The sequence below is a fragment of the Cyprinodon tularosa genome, unplaced genomic scaffold (assembly GCF_016077235.1).
Source record: "Cyprinodon tularosa strain WSP-4 unplaced genomic scaffold, ASM1607723v1 ctg336, whole genome shotgun sequence".
Taxonomy (NCBI): Eukaryota; Metazoa; Chordata; class Actinopteri; order Cyprinodontiformes; family Cyprinodontidae; genus Cyprinodon; species Cyprinodon tularosa.
The window spans coordinates 315474-335029 of record NW_024039048.1 but is presented as its reverse complement, the minus strand read 5'-3'; the positions used below and the strand labels follow the sequence as shown (position 1 = coordinate 335029).

Genomic DNA, 19556 nt, shown 5'->3' with positions numbered 1-19556 from the left:
TGCAGCAATGGCACAATTGGTATATCTATACCCTGCATCTCTCTACACTTTACCTGCTTGCAAGTCTTTCTATGAAGAAAGCAGTTCTACGATATAATGCTTCTTCGCCATGTCTCTGGATGGTGTTTTATGGACTGTTAAGCCATTTTCACACCGTGTAATTTGTGGCTTTTTCAGACCAATCTTTGCAGTTAAACTACCATAAAAGATCTTTAATATTGACTTGAATGTATTCTAGGGTTAGTCACGGCCTCTAAGAAGATCTAGAGGATTTAACATTGAGATTTATTTTACAGTCTTTACACATGTACATCTGCAACCACATAATATTTGACCTTGCCTCAAACAAAAATTGCATTAATTAAGTTTTGTTTGTTTAATGTCTTTATCCGAGTTAATACAAGAACTAATTTTGTATAATATCATGCTAAAATCCATATGCAGAGGGGTGAGCTTTATGTTAAAAGCTCAAATCTGGCTTATAGGGAAGACTGAAGGTTCACAGTAGGTAGTGGTGAGTGAATCCTTTTTTTATACAAATCTACTCATATCTTTTAAAGGAAATGGTTGCTTATAACAACCACTGATTGCTTTTCACCTATTTTTCCCTAATATTGAAAGTACAATGGATATAGTGACATTATAAAGAAAATGCATATATTTTACTTAATGAATGCCTTTTTAAATCCATCTTCTTAATAAAAAAAAACCAATAACTTGGGTTTCAGAAATATCTTCAAAGACCAAATATAGCAGATAACACATACTGTATTTCAGCTTTGAAGTTGTTGTCATGACAACAAGAGGCTTTATTTCTGAAAATGTAGTGTAATGAGATAAATTAGCAGAGCGAAATATGAAAAGTTAACTTTTTAAAATTTACAAGGAATAATTTTTGCATGAATTGCCAGCTGATTGTTTAAGGTTTACAAGACTTATTCATAAAGACATTGATTTCCTTCAAGCTTGAGACAAAATGTGTTCATTCCATTAACATGGATTTGAAAAAAACATAAAAAAAGGAATAAAAAAACATATTGTAAAATGTGTCCTGATCAATTCTGGAAAACTTTTGCAGTTTTTCTTTAAAGAACTGGTATATTTGTAGATGGGGATTAATGAATGTAAGGTTAGAAGGGTAAATAATTTCAGATTTAAAATAGCAGCTGTTAATCATGGACAATGCTTTGTCATGCTCAGTAAGTACTCTTTAAAAAAGCTATGTCTAAAATCAGAACATATAGACGTGAAATGGACTGCATATTTTCCTGTGCCTTCTTGTTTTACCTGTTGCTTTTATTTAATTAAGGACAATTAGAAAAAACATTGTTTAACACCTTGTCCACCTAATACAAAAAATATAACACCTTATAATAGCCTTCTATGTAGTTGGCTCTGCAGAGGGGAACTGGGGGGCTGAAAAGTAATTGCGCTGCCCCCATTCCTCTGTGTAAAGACAGGGAGGCTGCAGTAACATGGGATCAGACATAGTCAGAGACTCCTCACACCCTCTCAGGACATTTTCGTATTTTGCCATCAGCCAAACGACATCAAGCAGCAACAAAAGACCTCCGCACATGCTGTCTGCCTCAAGCTGTTAAAATGTTGAACTTTGCTTGTCCTTTTTATGTTTCTTTTTTAAATTTATTTTGCCCTATGTTCTTTAGTACACAATATACCAATGATAGCAAGATTAGACTTATTTTCTACATGTAAATTTTATATATTAAAATAAAATGAAATAACACAGGGGCTCAATGTTTCCCGGGCCAAAGACCCCCAAACTGACGGTGAGATGGAGCGGGGACCCCTAATTATATATATTGTATGAAATTGTGTTATATCAAACTGGTCCTATAGTCACTCTATTACAGACGGAATCATGTAACAAAAGTAATTTCGCCCTGGGTTTATTAGAGTGTTTCTGATTCTGATTCCTGGTTGATGGGACAGGTGTTGTGAATGGAACGGTGCCCAGCTTGAAAGAGCTCCTGTGTGTCGCTGAATGTGTGCATTGATGACAGAAAGACATCTTCTCCCTCCATTAATCTGTTTACTACAGTGTGTTGAATTCATGTTAATGTGTATTTAAAAACATTTCAATTCATGGAAAGATGGGGGGAATTATATATATTAATAAAAAGTAAAAAAAAAAAATCAACCAAAACTTTGCGACCCCCCATGCAGTACCTCAGCGGAACCCCTAGGGGTCGCGGACCCCCTGTTGAAGACCTCTGAAATAACATATGAAAAACTGCTTACATTTGTGTGAATTAATTTCCTGTATATTTTATGGTTTATTCAATACCATAAGTCTTTTAAATATTCCCATAAGATTTAGTCATTGTTCTTTTTGTTCCTTCATTCATGTCCCTCTTCTCCTCCACCAGCAATCAGATCTTCTCTTTGATTTCATAGATAGATAGATAGATAGATAGATAGATAGATAGATAGATAGATAGATAGATAGATAGATAGATAGATAGAGTAGAGTAGAGTAGAGTAACCTACTTCTATCTGTAATGTAATGTAATATCTATAGATAGATAGATAGAGTAGAGTAGAGTAGAGTAGAGTAGAGTAGAGTAGAGTAGAGTAGAGTAACCTACTTCTATCTGTAATGTAATGTCGCAGCGTCCCTTTAGTGCGCGCGGCTGGGCGTCCAATTAACCAATTTGCCTAATTGGCTACCGCCGGGCACCTGTGTGAATGTGACCCCACTCACCGTGACGCAGTCGGATTTCGCGCTTGTTTTTGAACGCCAGCTTTTTTGTGTAAGTGTTAGCTTATAAATAGGATAATTTTCATCACGAATATGATTTATTCTTTGTTGTTTCGTATGTTTCGTATGTTTCTTGCTAACCGTTCACGAATCCACAGCTGTCATTCAAACGGCCGCTGAGTCGGACTCTGTTTTAGCCTGTGTTAAACAAATACATTCTGAAAATCTTTATATTTTTTCCGTTTTAGTATTAAGGCGTTTGCAAAGTAGAATTTCTTGTAAATGTGCACTAAAGTCACTTTTTTCTTGCTTGTTTAGGTGATATAACCCAACTTTAAGGACAAATTGGTGGAAATGCTGGATACCAATTACACTAGCGGGACTCTGAGGTATGAGGAAAGTTACTGTATTCAGCTTTTATCCCCATGGTAGGACTAGATACTGGAGTGTTTTCTTTTGTGAAAGTTTATTTTGAAGTTGAATACTTATTCTATTGAAGGGGAAAAAGCAAATTGAGGTGTTACATTTTCTATATATATATATATATATATATATATATATATATATATATATATATATATATATATATATATATATATATATATATATATATATATATATATATATATATATATATATATATAATTTTTTTTTTTTTTTTTTTGGATGGGGTTTTAAATCATAGTCATGTCACTTTTGGAAGTTTTTCCTCCTTAAACTTTTAATGTACAGCTTTCAAAAAAGAAAAAAAAAAAAGAAAAAAAATTTTTCAACATGGATTACTTGCTGTTTTGTCCTTGATGGAATAAACAATTCAGTATCTTTGAATTTTAACAAGTAATTATTAAAAATTGAACTGTACCGCCTAATGCAATTGCAATATCAGATTATTTCACTCTGTGGCTAAAATAAGCTGTGGAGTGGATTTCTGCTTTTGACTGTCAAATTATTTAACAAAAACATTTAGTAAGCTGATCAGTTGTGTTTAATATAATATTGTAGCTACTTTTACCATTGAATTTATACCAAATGTTTAACCATTGTACAGTAATTCTCTACAGCAGTGGTGTCCAATTTTAGTTCTTAATCTACTGCCCTGTAATTGATGCATCTTTGGTTCAGCTAATCTGAACCAAATCATAGCTTTGTTATCACACCTTTACCAAATCTGATCGGATGCTAAACAGATATTCATTTGAACCAGTTGTGATGGAGCAGATGTAGCTAAAAGTTGCAGGCCAGCAGTTCCTAAGGACTGGATCTGGACCCCCCTGCTCTTCACACTCTCATTAAGATCTTTGTAACAATCTTTTTTTGTTTTAAATTGTAAAACAAAACCTTATAGTCTGCTTAAAAAATTATTTACCTTTTGGGAAAAGATATGTGGTGACAAAAGTAGTCATAACCCTTGTAAAAGGTATCACCTTTTATTTGCAACTCAAAGTAAATTTTGTAAATCAGGGTGTTGGGCAATAGGCTGTTATAAGGCTGTAAATCTTTTTCTTTTGATTATAGGTTCACAAAATTGTACTTTGGTTATTTTTTTATGTAGTTCCTTAATGCTAAACAAAAATTTGCTGCAACTACAGCAGCAAGGCTTTAGGCAGTGATCTCAAAAGAACACACTCAGGTGTGTTGAAGATGCTCTAAAAAGTTGCAGGACTCTGGTCCTTCAGGACTAAGCTATTTTGACTCAATTATTATATACACCATTATATTTTGGCAGTGGCTCTGTTAAGGGTTGTTACACTGAGCCTCTTTTAGGTTATCTTATGTTAGAAATACCTTCATTTCAGCTTCATTTAGTTACTGATTACAACAGGTCTCAGGTTAAGCCTTTCTGTAGGATTTTACTGCCATGTTTTATGGTTTACATGTGGAATAAGTGGTGTTTATAAGGTATCAAGGCATTGTCTTCCAAACCAGTTTTTTATTGTTTATAAAAAATATGTATTAATAAAATTGTCTAATGATTAAGAGATGTACCTTCTCATCCACCTTTTGCTTGACAATGATAAAAAACCGCATGCTTTGATTTCAGTTTTATTTTTAATCTGATTTTAGGTTAAGAAATTAAAAGTAAAACATGGCTTAAATTAAGTGATGGTAGTTCTGCTAATGATTTGCTATTTAAGAGGTTGCATCTGTTTGTCCAATCAGATGTGAATAACGCCTTTAGAAATTTAATGAAATTAGATTTTAAAATTGCTAAGTCAAACATTGTTAATGTGCTCCTACTTATAAACTCATCCCACTGATAAAACAGTAATTTAAATGCTGGTGGTGAATGCTCAGTCAGCCAACGCAGGACAATCCAAACTTAAATAGAATATAGAATAGAATAGAATGCAATTGGCTTGTTCTGTTTTGTGAAAATATCTGTTTTTATTAGAACTGAAGTCTTTGGAATAAATATGAAAGAACTTCAACAACTAATGTCAGTTATCTTATTCTAAAGCAGACACCTTTTCTCCATAATTTGTTTCCATGCAATATTTAACTTTGTAATTTAATCTTTTAATTACCTTTTACACAAGGCACTTACTATTCTGGTTGATCAAAGATGCAGCTAACAAAAAGTTTATGAGCAGGTTTACCAGTGTTACAAGTTTGAGGGGCTTAAGGATTACAATGCTGACCAGATGTCCTTGGAACAGAAACCTTATTTATTTTTTATTTTTATTTTTTTAAGTGGATATATTGAGTAATTGTTTCTTTGGGGTGGCTTCACCACAGCCAGTGACCCACAGGGCAACCAGCAGTGGACGGTTTTGCTTTTCTATATTGTACTGCACTAACAGCTGATGCCATCTGCTGGCTAAAACCACAAACTACATACATGATCAGTCTTATCTTCTAAGTAAATTATTTTCAAGCATGTTTAATAGTGTGATAATCGCCTCTTATCTTCATTCTGGAATCACCAGTCTTCTTGAATTCAATTTTAGTGCAGCTAAGTTGATTGATTTCCAGAAGATTAACCAAACCGAGGTGATTCATAACCTATTTAAAAGGTGTATCTCCAGTTTGCATCTTAACTACATTTTAACTGCTGGTTGCACATTAACCTTGAATTTTGAGGGAGTTTTCAAACAGCTAACATCAAATGTTTGAATCGGTTTTGAAATGAAGCACAATTTTCTCAAAAGTATTATGAAATGATGTCTAGTCCCTCTGTAATTCCAACCTGAGTCCCAGTTATTGCATTTATGAATGAATAAGTGTTCTCAGCCTTTGGTATTATTGCCTTTTTGGAATTTAAATGTATGCAAAGATCAAAGCGACCCTTCAGGAGGCTGGGGTGGTGCAATAAGCAGAAACCCCTTGACTGTTCTCATAGCAGTCCCTCTTCCACTGTACCTCTGCTGTCTTTTTTTTTTTTTTTTTGCATAGTGCAGCAGCAGCAACTTTTAGAAACATCCACCAGGGGGCAGAAGTGCTCAGGAATGTAATTTATATATAGTCTTACTTCCATCTTGGCTTCCGAGACATTTTTTAGCTTGTCTGCTAAAAAACAAACTAGGAAGCCTGACAAGCATACCTATATTAAAATACCTGGCAAGTGAAGCTAAACAATAGGTGAATGTGAATTTCTCTGGAAGATAAGTCTTTATGTGAACTTTATCAATGTCTCTACAAGGATCCTTAGATCTGAGGCTGCATTAAGCCTAAAGCAAATCCTCACTGTACTTGCATGTCCTGTAACACTGCTGCACTACATTGTGAAAGTTCAGTTGCTTCACTAATTCCAGTCACAGCAAATTTACCGACTTCATATTTGTGCCAGATTGTTAATGACTAATATACATTTTTACAGGAAAGCAATCAGTCTTGTCTGGTGGGGGCAGTAGATGTGTTTCATAACACGTACTTCAATAGTCTTACTTTTCTGCTGGTAGCACTCGTATTACCTCCCCTGTGCGTGATTTACTTGCAGTCAGTTTTTCATTTATTACGGTCTGTGCTCATTTTGTCAGTTTCTTCCTCTTTATATTTTTAGTCTTTGATAGATGGTCGCTTTTTTGGATCCCAGTTAAATGGATTAGTGCCAGATGTGATTCGATTTAATAGAGCTTTAAATCTATACTCCTTACACAAATTTAATGAGGGGCACATTTTTTGTTTTAATAATTTGGTTTCATCTGCAAGCTTTTAGATTGCAGGCTCTGAGTTTGATACTTGATTCTCAAAGTGTGATATTGAAGGGTAAGAGTTGGATAATTGTACAGTAAACAAGAAATTAAAAATATTATAGTTGAATGGAAAACAAAAGGAACCTTGAAAAGGTAGACACAACAGCTGGTTGCTTAAGTCTCTCCTAGTTATTATGTATGGGTCAGAGCTAGAGAGCAATGGGCCTAGAGAGTGGGATTGTATGTGTGCAGTGCAAAACTCTTATCATCTGCCCTAAACTTTTTGAGTTTTATCATTAATTATTGCCCACTAATTGCCAGGATTAGAAAAGATAAAGAGAGGAAAGGGCACTATATGTCTCAAGAGAATTGGATAAATCTGTGTGTGTGTGTGTGTGTGTGTGTGTGTGTGTGTGTGTGTGTGTGTGTGTGTGTGTGTGTGTGTGTGTGTGTGTGTGTGTGTGTGTGTGTGTGTGTGGTGGTGAGGGTAAATTTGTACTGCTACTAAACACATGGTTTAGTGATAAGGAACAGATCAGGAAGATGAAGGCTAGGGATTCTTCATCAGCAATGTCGACACTTTTTAGTCTGTTTCCTGGTGAAGCATCAAACTATTTCTATTAAATTTCAGTGTAATGTCAAAGATGAGCAAAGTCCTTGATTGATGCAACATTCTGAAGCTTCCTGATTGTTAACAGTTAATACCGTATATAAAGTTTCTATGTTGATTAAAAAAAAATGAAATAATAGAAAATACAAAACTTGCTTTAACCTGAAAGTGTAAGGTATAATCTATCCATTTCTTGGTAGTTTAGATATACACCCATACCTGTTCACTATCATCCCATACCCTTTCACTACCATCTTTAAATCAACCATTCAATGTAAAAAATGATCCACTTCATCACATTAAGTATCTGATTAAAATGTGGCTTCATGTTGATAACATTTAATCACATAGTGAATATTGTTTCAAGCTTTTATAAGTTCTTTAGCAGTTACTTTAGCCTGTTTTCAATCCTTTTTTCTGAACTTTAAAATATAAATCATTTTTTTTTACATTATCTTAACTATATTAGGAAGTCAAGAGCATTTAAAAATGCAGGATGCTTATTTTATCTTATGTACATCAAAAACCTTCCAAGTTTGCGTTTTCTATTTGCTTGCTCTGAATGTTAGTTTTTAAACAAGTCCTACATGTGTGAAGACTAAATCTGGTAGTTTGTAGTAGATGTCATACATCAGCAAAAAAGTTACTAAGAATCTTTTGCTTGAACAGGGATTATAATCAACCAAATTTCATTGGTCAGTCAGCCCAAATGAAGATGAAACTCAAAAGAAATGGTTTGCACGTTTTTTCCCCAATAATAAATGAATTAATGGATTTTGGCATTTCTAAAGAAAATGTTCAATTGAATGTCAGCGGCTTACATTATTTCCATATTTGAAAAATTATTAAATTTTACTGATGAATACTAATGAAATATTCAAGAACTGGTAATTAACGCAGAGCCTTAATAGTACCATGACCATTTTTATATTTAGTGAAGCAGTAAAATCAACAATTTGGATCTCAAACCCACAAATGTGGCAATAAGTTAACGTGGTGCTGCTCTGTTTGTTTTTCGCTACCCTAAGGATTGGAGTTTATCCTTTCCCTTGAATTTTTGGACAGAAGGTCACAGTGCATTGAATGTTATCTTTGATAAGTTAATGAGCTTTTAATGTTTTGGTTCTGTGGGGTATTTTGTTGGAAGTAATAAGCTTATAATCAGAAAGCTGTTACTAGGAATGGATCCCATAATCGCTTGTTAGATCAAAGCAGAAGGACTTTTATTGACTCTTTGCTGTTTCCCTGTATAATATTATGCCAGAACAGGTTTTCCTTCCCACCATGTGAACAGATGAATAGGTAACCATTATAACTCGGAGTAGATTAGGGAAGAGTTTCTAAAGCACTGCATTAGGGGTTTTAGAGTGGTGTAATGTGGCAACAATCCATTTACAAAAGCAGCTTTTGACAACTAAATAAGTCTGGTTTTAATGGCAGAGTTTGGTTTAGTTTGCCCTTAACTAGAGCTAGTTTTAAATTCAGTTTATGCTAGGTGAACTAGACTGAATGTTTTTCAGGGCTTCATGGTGGAATAGTTTGCAGCACTGTTGCCTTGCTACAAAAAGGTGTGGGTTCAAATCCTGGTTTAAGGTCTTTCTGCAAAAAGTTTGGAAGTTCTTCTCATACAGGCTTTGGCTCTGTCCAGGTTCCCCAGCTTCCATCCACAATTAGAAAAATGACTATTGGGTTAATTAGTTAATATAAATACAGTAGTCCATAGTGTTAGTGTGTGCATAGTTATCTCTGTGTTTTGATGGACTGGCAAACTTTCCAGGGTGTAACTCACCTTTTACCCATAGACTGCTGGAGAGCACCAACCCCCCATGTCCTGAATAGATAAGTGGTAGAAGATGGCTGGATTCCTGTTCCCCATTTAAATAAGCTGAACCAAATTTAGTCCCAGCATAAACTAGGGAAAGGTTTCTTAAATCTGGTCCTCAGGGCCCACGGGTCTTAATGTTTTAAATTTGCCTCTACATAAGATTACCTTAATTGAATTATTGCATTACCTCTATGGCAGCCATAAAATGCAGCAGAATCTTGTTAATCACCTTTTTATACAGGCCAGGTGTGGGTATGCTGGGAAACGCCTAAAACATGTAAGACAGTGTGCCCTGAGGACCAGGGCCAGGAAACCCTGTCTTTGACAAACTAACACCCTTTTGAAGGTTCCAGGACTTCTACCATTTTACACCTAGGATTATTATACTCAGTTTCATTTGCTTTTCTATAAAAGCATTTGCATGGTTGATTTCCATTTAGGGGGGGTTGAGAACTGCTGAGTGAAGCTGAAATCCCATGTTTGTCTGATGTATTACTCTCTGTGGGAAGGAATTAACACATTTTAAAAACCTCAGTTTGGTTATGTACTTTTAAGTTTTTATGGGCAATTTTTAGAAAATGATCTTTGCAAAGAATCATTGAGCTGCATAAATAAATCATTCAAATGATTTCCTTTTAAAATGACAGATTCTTTGTCTTGGGATTTTGATAATGACGTTTTAAGAATGTAATTAGACTCTATTAAAGGAGGAATCTGCCTTGTCCTCAGTTTTTTATTTATGTTTTACTATCCAAGCATTATTTTCAGATTTACAAGGGAAGTGATTTCAGCATATATCTAGCTCAGGATGAGTTGTTTCACTACACTGCAAAAGTGTCCAATCATACTGAAATTGAATCACCCAGCACATTATCTGTTCTCCAGTGAACTAAGCTTTATTTCTCATCAGGTGATAATAAAAGCTCTTGACACTATAGACCAGCATTTCATCTAGCTCCAGAGCAGGTCCAATGGTTTCTATTATTTTGGTTTGTCATTGCTGAACATGTCCTGCTCCTCATATAATGAAGGACAAGTCACGTAATACCTTCTTTGTATGTTCCAGGTCAGTGCTGCAAATATACAAGAAGTGGTGCTGAAACAGCAAAAATCCAAATATTACTAACTCCTGCTGACTGACATTGACTGGTACATTTGCAAACGTTGTCATCATAGCTGATTATTTAGATAGGCATAGCACATAAATATAATATATTTGATCAAGTTTAATACATATCTGTACAACAGTTCATTTAATTGTGCACAAATTAAAATGTTGTTTTTGGTTATAATAAATGCAAACAAAGTTTCCTGCTCTAGTATTTCTCTGCTCTTTTTAGATTAAAACTGTATGGGGTGTAAACATAGTGATTATGATCAGTGCACTGAGAAACCAGAGTGATGTGTTAACCATCTTGCAAGTTTTACGGAGAAGGATTAATGAATACTGTTTTAACCATGAAATCAGGGAAACTCGGCTTTCAGTTTCACAAAGAGTTTACTCAACTTTTGTCTGTTACCGTAGTAAAATTCTTTGTAGGTAACCTGGTTAAGAGCAGGTTTTGTTCAGTAAACTCTGTCCTCTGTCTCCCTGTGTTTTGTTGCCTGATTTAGGAGAGTTTTGTCGTAGTTCTGTGGGAACGATAAAGAAAAAATCATTCAGTAAGTCAGCTAGACAGATAAGGTTAAAAACAAGCATGGATCCAATCGATGGAGTTGCATCAGGTTACAGAGAATGAAATATTTGTCTGGAGAGGGTTCTCAGACCGTATGTCCTTTCATATTGAGAAGGTTATCTTTAGCATCTATCCTTCTTATCCATCACGAACATCCATGACCTTATCTTTCCTCTAATTTGCAGCATTACACTGACTTTACCAGGTATTTAATTGATATTGGTGAGAGAACATTGATGTATGATAACAGCATTATAGACAGCAGCCAATTAGTTTTTTTACTATGCAATGGAAGATGGAATTAAAATGAGGAAGAACCCCATGAGATGATGTACAGGTCCTACCTGCTTGAACATGTTTTTTTTTTTTTACTTATTTTTCACCTTCTGACAGGGGATTGTACCAAATAGAATAGAGACTCACTACCGTTCAAAGAGTAAACCAGTTTCCCCCCTAATGTTATCATGGTTACAATCTACATCTACATTCTTCCCAGTCAAAATGAACATTATAAAACAAAATGGCATTCTTCATATCTAAAATAAATATTCTGGATGTCTAGAAATTATTTTCAGATCTCCATATTCCTATTGTTACTGGTCATCACATGTATTATTTTGACCAGGAAGAAATGCATTTCAGATATCAGAAATACATATTCAGTCAAACTGATAAATGTCAAAATTGTAAATATTTCTAGGTATATGAAACCTAATTCTTACTCACTGGAAAAACAATATAGAAATAAGTAAAAATTCTCTGAATTAAGTGTATTCACCCTTAATTGGAGTAGGTAAATGAGATAGTTTGCCAATGGAATGAGTATTTTTACTCTTAAAATAATATAGATAACATATTTGTTTTCTTATATTAAATGTGAATTCTTTTTGTTCCATTGGCAAACTGTCTCCTTTTACCTCCTCAATCCAAAAACAAATGCACTTATTTTAAGAAAGAATTACTTATATAGTTTTCAATTTCTTTCCAGTGCTAGTACAATTTTGTTTGTATTCTGAAATTCAGTTTTTGCTCACAAAAATGTAATGTAATCCATTTTTACAGTTCCAACTAGGAATGATTTTGACAGGGAAGAACCTATCTTAGTGATCTACAAATTTAAGAGTTTTTTTTTTTTTATTATTATGTCAAGATGGCCTGCCATAAAACCATATATAAACTTAGGTATTAACTCTAGCAGCGAACTTTTCCTATGTCATCTCAATCTCCTTTGCAGGTGTACAGTAGCTCTTCCATCATTCAGGCCTTTGAATGATGGAAATCTGATGCAGTTGGTAAAACTGGAAATTATACTTTTGAATAGGTTATTGTGGACAAATTGGAATTTATAAAGTAAAACCAATTAGGACTACCAGATATGAATCTTCTGTTCGAGGGTTGTTACCTTCAATACAGTTACAAAAATGATAATGTACAGATGCCTCAGTTGCATTACGGAAGAATCTGTGGTTGTTGACCAATCTGCCTGTATGACCTGGTTGAATTGTCTTTATAAATTGCCTTGAGATGACGTGTTGTGAATTGGTGCAATATGGATAAACTTTTTATTTCTTAGACTCTAAAGACAACAGTTTACAGAAATAAAATAAAACCTTAAGATTTAAAAAGTTTAAGCTACATTCTAGGTTTATCTTAAACAGCAATGTGAAGATTTTGAAACGTGTGTTCATTTCTGTGCAGAAATTAATGCATGAATGCTGTGTGGCATGAAGGCTAACTACCGGTGGTATGGCTTAAGTTTAATGAAAATCCAGACTGCTCTGATAGCAGCCTTCAGGTCATCTGCATGTTTGGCTCAGGTGTCTCTTATGTTCTCGATACTTAAGGTTATAGGAGTTTTCTGGACAATAAATTATTGTAACAGCACACTTAATAAGTCAGTTTTGGGTACATTAGGCAGTGTGGATAGGTGACAGGTTCTGCTTGCAGAGGAAATAAGTATCTCCATAAACTTGTCAGCAGAAGGTAACAGTGCACTAAAAATTCCTAAGGGGCTGTATTAATTGTGGACTCCAGAGAAAACATTGGACACTACCACCAAATCATCACTAACTGTGGACAAGGGACTTTAGTGGATCCCAGTCAAAGTGGATTCTGTGGATTATTCTCACAGACTGTGGGACCACTATAAAGTTTATTTGATCTAAAATTATGATTTTTGGACCCCTATATTAAGCCCATTTTCTTCTAACCTAAGGTAACATACTTTTATCCAGTGTTGAGGATGTGTCCCTGTGTAGCGTCTCTTGGGTTAAATTCAGCTTCAGTCCAATCATTCCAATCAAGACTCTTCAAGTTCTTGATTCTTCTACTGTAGATATTTATTCATTTTCTAGACTCTGCTGCTGGGCCATCTGACCACCATCAGTAGGCAATGTGGGTGAAGTGATTTGCCCAAGAACACAATAACACTGAAAGTCGGAGCTGGGGCTCGAACTGACAACCCTCCGATTATAGGGCAAACCCCTGCACCCGAAACCACTGTCGCCCCAAAATAATGATTGAAAATGTAGGAAAAATATGGACTAAATAATTACCTATGTGTAATAAATTTATGCTTTGACTTTTACTTTTTGAAAAAGAAGTAACAAAGTAACTTAACAATATTTTGAGACCATCAATTTAGTTGCATTTCTCATTAGGAAGTAACTCTTTAACCAGCCATTGCGAAGCATACACATTGGTCTGTAAAAACTCCATGCATGCATTTAATCATTAAATACCTTTTTTCCAGTGTACAGTAATCTTTACTGAAATAGTGTCAAGATTAGAATTGTTCCTTTTAGTATAAATTCCTGTTTTAGTTATTGAAAAAAAATGAAAAGATTAATATGTCGTTAGATGTACTGAAACTGAAATCTCGATTACAATGTAAATTTTAGTTGACAATAAAGAAATTAAGTTATTTTTGAGATGTTATGTAAGCATTAAGATTAATCCTAGAAAGTCTAAAAGATGAGATAAACAGTTCTCATCATGGGCCAGAAAGTCTTGATCTATGAAAATGTTTTTTACCTCCTACTGTTCCCATTTCTAACATACTGTCCCAGTGCATTCATTGACACTTTTATGCACGTGTGGTATTTAAATGTTTACATCAATCAATGTGAAATAGTCCCACCTTGTCACCTTTTTATTATTGTCATGCACAATCCTGTTGATCGGGGAGAGGAATGTGACGGTGAGGAAATGGTTAAATATTGCACACATTTGATTTAGAATTTAAGCTGGCATATTAAGCTTTTTTTTATACTTGTGATGGTTCCTCGTGTATAAATGGCTCATCATTGCAATCATTTCTATGCTGCAGCTTTGGAGTCAATAAAGCTTCAGATTCGTAGCCTGTTTCCTTTGCCTGAAAAATAAGGCAATGAGTACCTTGTTAGCAAGGGTCAAGGTTGGACAGCACATTTTCACTGCATGTTTTTATCCTTTATATGCATGCAATATTTGCAAGGAAAGCGGCATGGGCCAGTTTCCAGCAGCTTTTTAAGCATAATTGCGTTTTATAAATGAGACGTCTCTGCTTAGTTGCTTCTCTAAATCGGTCTTAGACGTTCTTGTTTAAGATTCTATAGGATCAACGTTATTCAACAGACTGCTCACAGCCACAAACTTTGAAATACTGAACTTTGCTTATCAATGTGATAATATATGATATGAGACGTCTAGTTCAGGGGTGCTCAAGTCCAGTCCTCATGACCCACTATCCTGAAACGTTTTAATGCACCCCGTTTTTAACACACCTGAATCAATTGAGTGGCTCTTTACCCTGCCTCTGCTGAGCTAAATGATGGATTAAGCCTTTAGATTCAGATATTAGAGAAGGGATGCATCAAAAAGTTTCAGGATAGTAGCTCCCGAGGAAAAGATTTGAGCAGTTTATGTAATGCAACTATTTGTTTCTCATTTTATTTTGTTCACCTGCTTTTCAAGTTGTGCTGACATTTTAGCTTTATCTGTTTTATCAAATTGATAAAAAAAAAAGAAATCAGTCTGCACTCCTTTCTCTTTTGGCTCCCCAGGATAGCAAACTTATTGTATGTGTGTGCTGTCAATTCTCTTGTTTCAATCAGCTCTAAAGTGTGCTGTATATTATTGGAGTGAAAACACCCCTTAGCCTTTTAGCCCCTGCAAATTCACCAAGGATGATTCTATAAACAGGGTGTCAAGAGTTGAAAACATACAATAGTCTCACTCAATCATTTTGGAGAACTTGCTGTTCTGTCCAATTTCTTTACTAGGGGTCTGTTCATACCAGGCATTGTGTGTAAATGTATGTGGGAGTCTAAAGCATAGTAGATTGTGGTTCATTTACAAAGCACAAGAGCCTGTGATGACACAGCTTGGTGCCTTTATGGAGGCAATTAGGCTTACATTTTGTGACTGTTTTCCAGAGGGCATAAATGCAAGCATCCTGTTTACATCAGGTAAGAAAAAAAAACTTTATTGCTTGAACGTTAGATGGGTAGAAGTATAATGTGTTAAGGCACGTGGCCTGGTCTGTCTGTTGCACTTAGTGTCAGGAGAGTGTGATGGCATAGAGAAGGTTGCTTTAGCTGGGCATGCCCCTTGTACCCCATGGGGCTTTTGGAAAGTGCACATCCCGACTAAATGTCACTTTTTCTACAGTAAAGCACATTAAACAGAAACAAGTGGTCTTTGTGTTTGCACTGCTCTTCTACTTTTTTGCTCTTCTACTTTATTTTTTTTTTCCCATCTTGCAAAAAAGGACCAAAAATTCAGTTGAGAGTGAGAGGAAACTGTAAATGCTAGAATGTTATGATTGGTTTTCAAACAGTTTATCTTCAGCTTTATGCAAAACCTTGTCTGTATGTTAAACTAGACTGCAACATGTGCATGAAGATGTATTATTTACAGCTGTTAGAGAAAGCGGGTCCTCTTGAAAGGTTGTTTGTACACAAATGGAGTTTATCTTTCTCCATGTTGATGAGACAAGGCATATTTTCCCTCAGCTCAACATCTTAAAGCTATATGAATAGTTTTGTGGTTATGATAATAAGCATTTTACAGGCTGCACAAGAGGCATTAGGGCCTAAATGGAGAGATGAGGGAAAAGTTACTTAGACCTTGAAAATAATTCAGCAATGGTTATTACAGGCTTATTGCTTCGTGTTACATATTTTCACTTCTTTCTGACAGCACATCATCTTGACTTTCCTGTAATATCTTTGGTTGGCAGATCAGAAGTGGTAAGAATAAATTAGAAATGATTCTTTGAACACAGTATTAGATTTCTTTTACTTAAATAGGGGCTCTTCCAGCAAAAAAGAAGCCCCACGATCACCAAGAGAAGACTTTGATTAAGCTGTGAAATAAGCTGATGACTGTGTGGATGTCATGGTGATGGAACTTTAGGGTTTTGATGTTTTATCCTCTCTCTTTTCCTAAATTCCTGTCTCTTTTTTGTGTCTTATGATTTTTACCTGCTATTTCTGGTATGTTACCGCAGTCGTGTGTTGCAGAGCCTTCTTTATGTCTTTATTCCCCTACTGTGATATTTGCTCATGATAGGTTTGTATCTTTTTTAATACTTTGTTGCTTATCTTTGAATGCAGCTTGTTTCTTGGAAGCTCCATGATTGCCATTTCTGAAGGCAACAGTATCAAAGGTCCTTCTCATATAAAAGATGCTTTGGTTCTTTTCAAAAAATATTTTATTAAGATTCATCTCCAAAGCTTGTTGTGTTTGTGGCTGAACTGGTTGAACTTTGTTAGTAATGGAATAATAAATCAGTTTTTATTTTTTAGTTTGTTTGGATAAAAATTGTATGTAAACCCATAACAACGCAAATATTCTTAATACCAGATGTCCCATATTAAAACATCTCAGCTAATTATTATAGGTATAGCTCACTAAATTTAAACTGAATAATTGAGAAGTGCATTTATTATTTACCTTTATAAAATATATTTAAGAATAGAATTAGTTATGTATAGAGTACAATATTACAAAAGTTGATTTCTGTTCCTTCTAATGGTCATTAAGCAGGAAATTATGTCATCTTATGGCTTACACCATTGAGAAGATGGCTCACCTGTTATTTGTTAGTCATTGACCTGCCATAATAATCCATGCAAGTCACTGCTCAAGTAGCTGGCTGCTAGTGTTGGTCCATTTATTTCCTCATGTTGGAAACCAGTCCATGCTTCCACTGAAAAATTCTAGAACAATTAATGCCGCTAAGCTGTATCGAGATCCTGATTTTATTTTTGAGCATTGCCAAAGGTCCTATATCTTGCTCTCTGTTCAGATCACCGGCATCATTAGATGAGCTTTATTGATCTCACAAAGGAGAAATTCACTTGGATCACTTGGATTCATTGGCATTCAGTCTCTACAAACCAAAACCCCACCAGACTCAACAATTCAGATGAGTTACGCAGCATCTCAAAATATTCTCAACCACGTAGGATTGCCCATCTTCCCCCAACATGCCTTTTTGTAAGTAGACTTACATTTCCTTTTTCTAGCTTAATCTTCTCATTGGTATCATGCAAACATTCAGACTTCAGGAGGCAGGGGAATTGGTCATGCAGGTCAATGCAGGAGTAAATGCCTACTTTTGGATATGGGTTCGACTGGTTTGCTGCACCTTTGTTACACCCACAAGTAAAAAAAAAATAATAAAAAGATGTCATTAAGTCCCAAAGAAAAGCTCTTATTTTAAATAGTTTTATTTGATGTATAGATTTATTTTCAAAAATGGGACAAATATTGGTTTCATTTCAACCCATTAGGCGGCTTTTTATGTGTTTGTTTAGAAAATAATGGAGCTCATGAATTGGTGGAATCAAGACAAGTGACACAAGGATGAAAGGAGTTTGCCAAAATGTTGCACAGTTGCAACAGCACCTTGAATTCTGCGCCACAAACCTTCAGTGAGGCACATGGTGCTTCTCTGTGCTGCCATGGCATTGACTGCTTTCCTTTTCCCGTGGAGGAGTGAGTGCGTCCCATTCTCATTTATACCTTCCACCTTCAATTAAAGCTCCCTTCATACTGTAGCTGCTGGTGTGACTTTATTGGGAATAACACTCAAGAGTAAAGCGGTATGGGGACTGGGCCTATATTGCTTTGTTTTTCAGTTTTTTATGTTGGAGCATGTTGCTGAAAAACAATGACTGCCTGTATGCAAAATTGAAGAAAATCTGTTATACATTCCTCATACATTTTTTTTTCAAAACTAATGTAACCACTTTATACCAAATCTAGTTTGTTTCGTTTATAGTTCAACTATATAGTATTTGCCACTGAAACAGAATCAGTGGAGAGTTTCATTGCCAGGGCAAAAACTGTCCATGATAAATGCACCAAATAAAACACTATTCATCAAATAGAGAACCATGAATATAACTCATTTAAATCCCCAGACAGCTGCTCAAAACAAAGAAAAATAACATTTTCACATGTGCATATTTAAATAACATCATTTTTGTTTGTGGTGTAGCTCATAACAAGATAAAAACTTTAAATAATGCATGAATGTAAAGCCCCTTGTAACCCCAGCTGAAAGTTTGACTAAAAAAAATCCTGCGAGACTGATAAGAAGATATCTATTCAGAGAGAAGAACTGAGGCAACTGATGGAATGGTGGTGCTGCTGTTGCGTGCTGCTGCTGCTCCCACAAGATTTACTGAACTGTGGCACAGTATGAATTGTATTCAAGGGCATATTGGCTGCTGTCAGGTTGTTTAACATTTTATACGTGCCTCAGCTTAGCATGTGAGTGAAATGATAATTCTTGTTTGAAGTGAGGCATTACTTATTTCTAATTTCAAAATGACCCTCAGTTGCCTTAAAGTGTTGCCATCTCCTCTGTGTATATTGGTTCACTACTTAATTACAATTTATTCATCCTAATAACTGTTACTGATTTCTGACTATGTTCAGTTTTTGTGAGAAATCTACATACATTCATAAGGTGCCTTCAGTTTATATCTATTTAGGTTTTAATGATTTCTTAACTTATAACTTTCTCCAGGGTGGAAGTATTTTGGCTATGGTGCAGCGGGTTTAAATTATATGCATTCTTGGATATACATCCTTTGCATTAGTTTTATATGGATAAATGTCCCTTTCAGATAAATCACAGGTTTCTTAGGCATCAGAAAGAACCATCTTCTTAAGTTCAAACCACATATCTGGTTTTAGGTGAGGTGAAGCACTGCTTTCAATACATTTATGCGATTTACTGCCAGTGGCAGCTAAATGGCACCAAAACAAGAAAGAATAAAAAAAAAAGATTATATTCTAAACAATGATGTTGGACTTATTTGAAATAATTGGTTAAATGCAATTATCATTTAACATATAAGTATCTAATGCTATGTAAAGTGAACAAATTTTGAAGATAAAAAATGACAATTAAATTAAAAATATGTAATAAAAAAAACTGGAAAAACAGCTGGTTCCCTTGCCCCAGTGACAAAGAGGGAGCTGCTCTCAGATTAGAATCAGAATCAAGTTTTTTGTGAAGTAAGTTTGCACTTTGAAATTTGACTTTGTGTTGATGATTCAGACAAAATAGATAGATATACTGAGGGAGATT

At 35.0% G+C, this 19556-nt stretch overlaps 1 long non-coding RNA gene across 1 annotated transcript in view; it reads left to right on the top strand.

Annotated features, from left to right (window-relative positions):
- The first annotated feature begins 3039 nt into the window (after positions 1-3039).
- LOC119789360 overlaps positions 3040-19556 on the top strand; it is a 110290-nt gene continuing 93773 nt past the window's right edge. The window contains exon 1 of the long non-coding RNA XR_005281573.1: positions 3040-3111. This is a non-coding gene — a long non-coding RNA (uncharacterized LOC119789360). The remainder of the gene's footprint in view (positions 3112-19556) is intronic.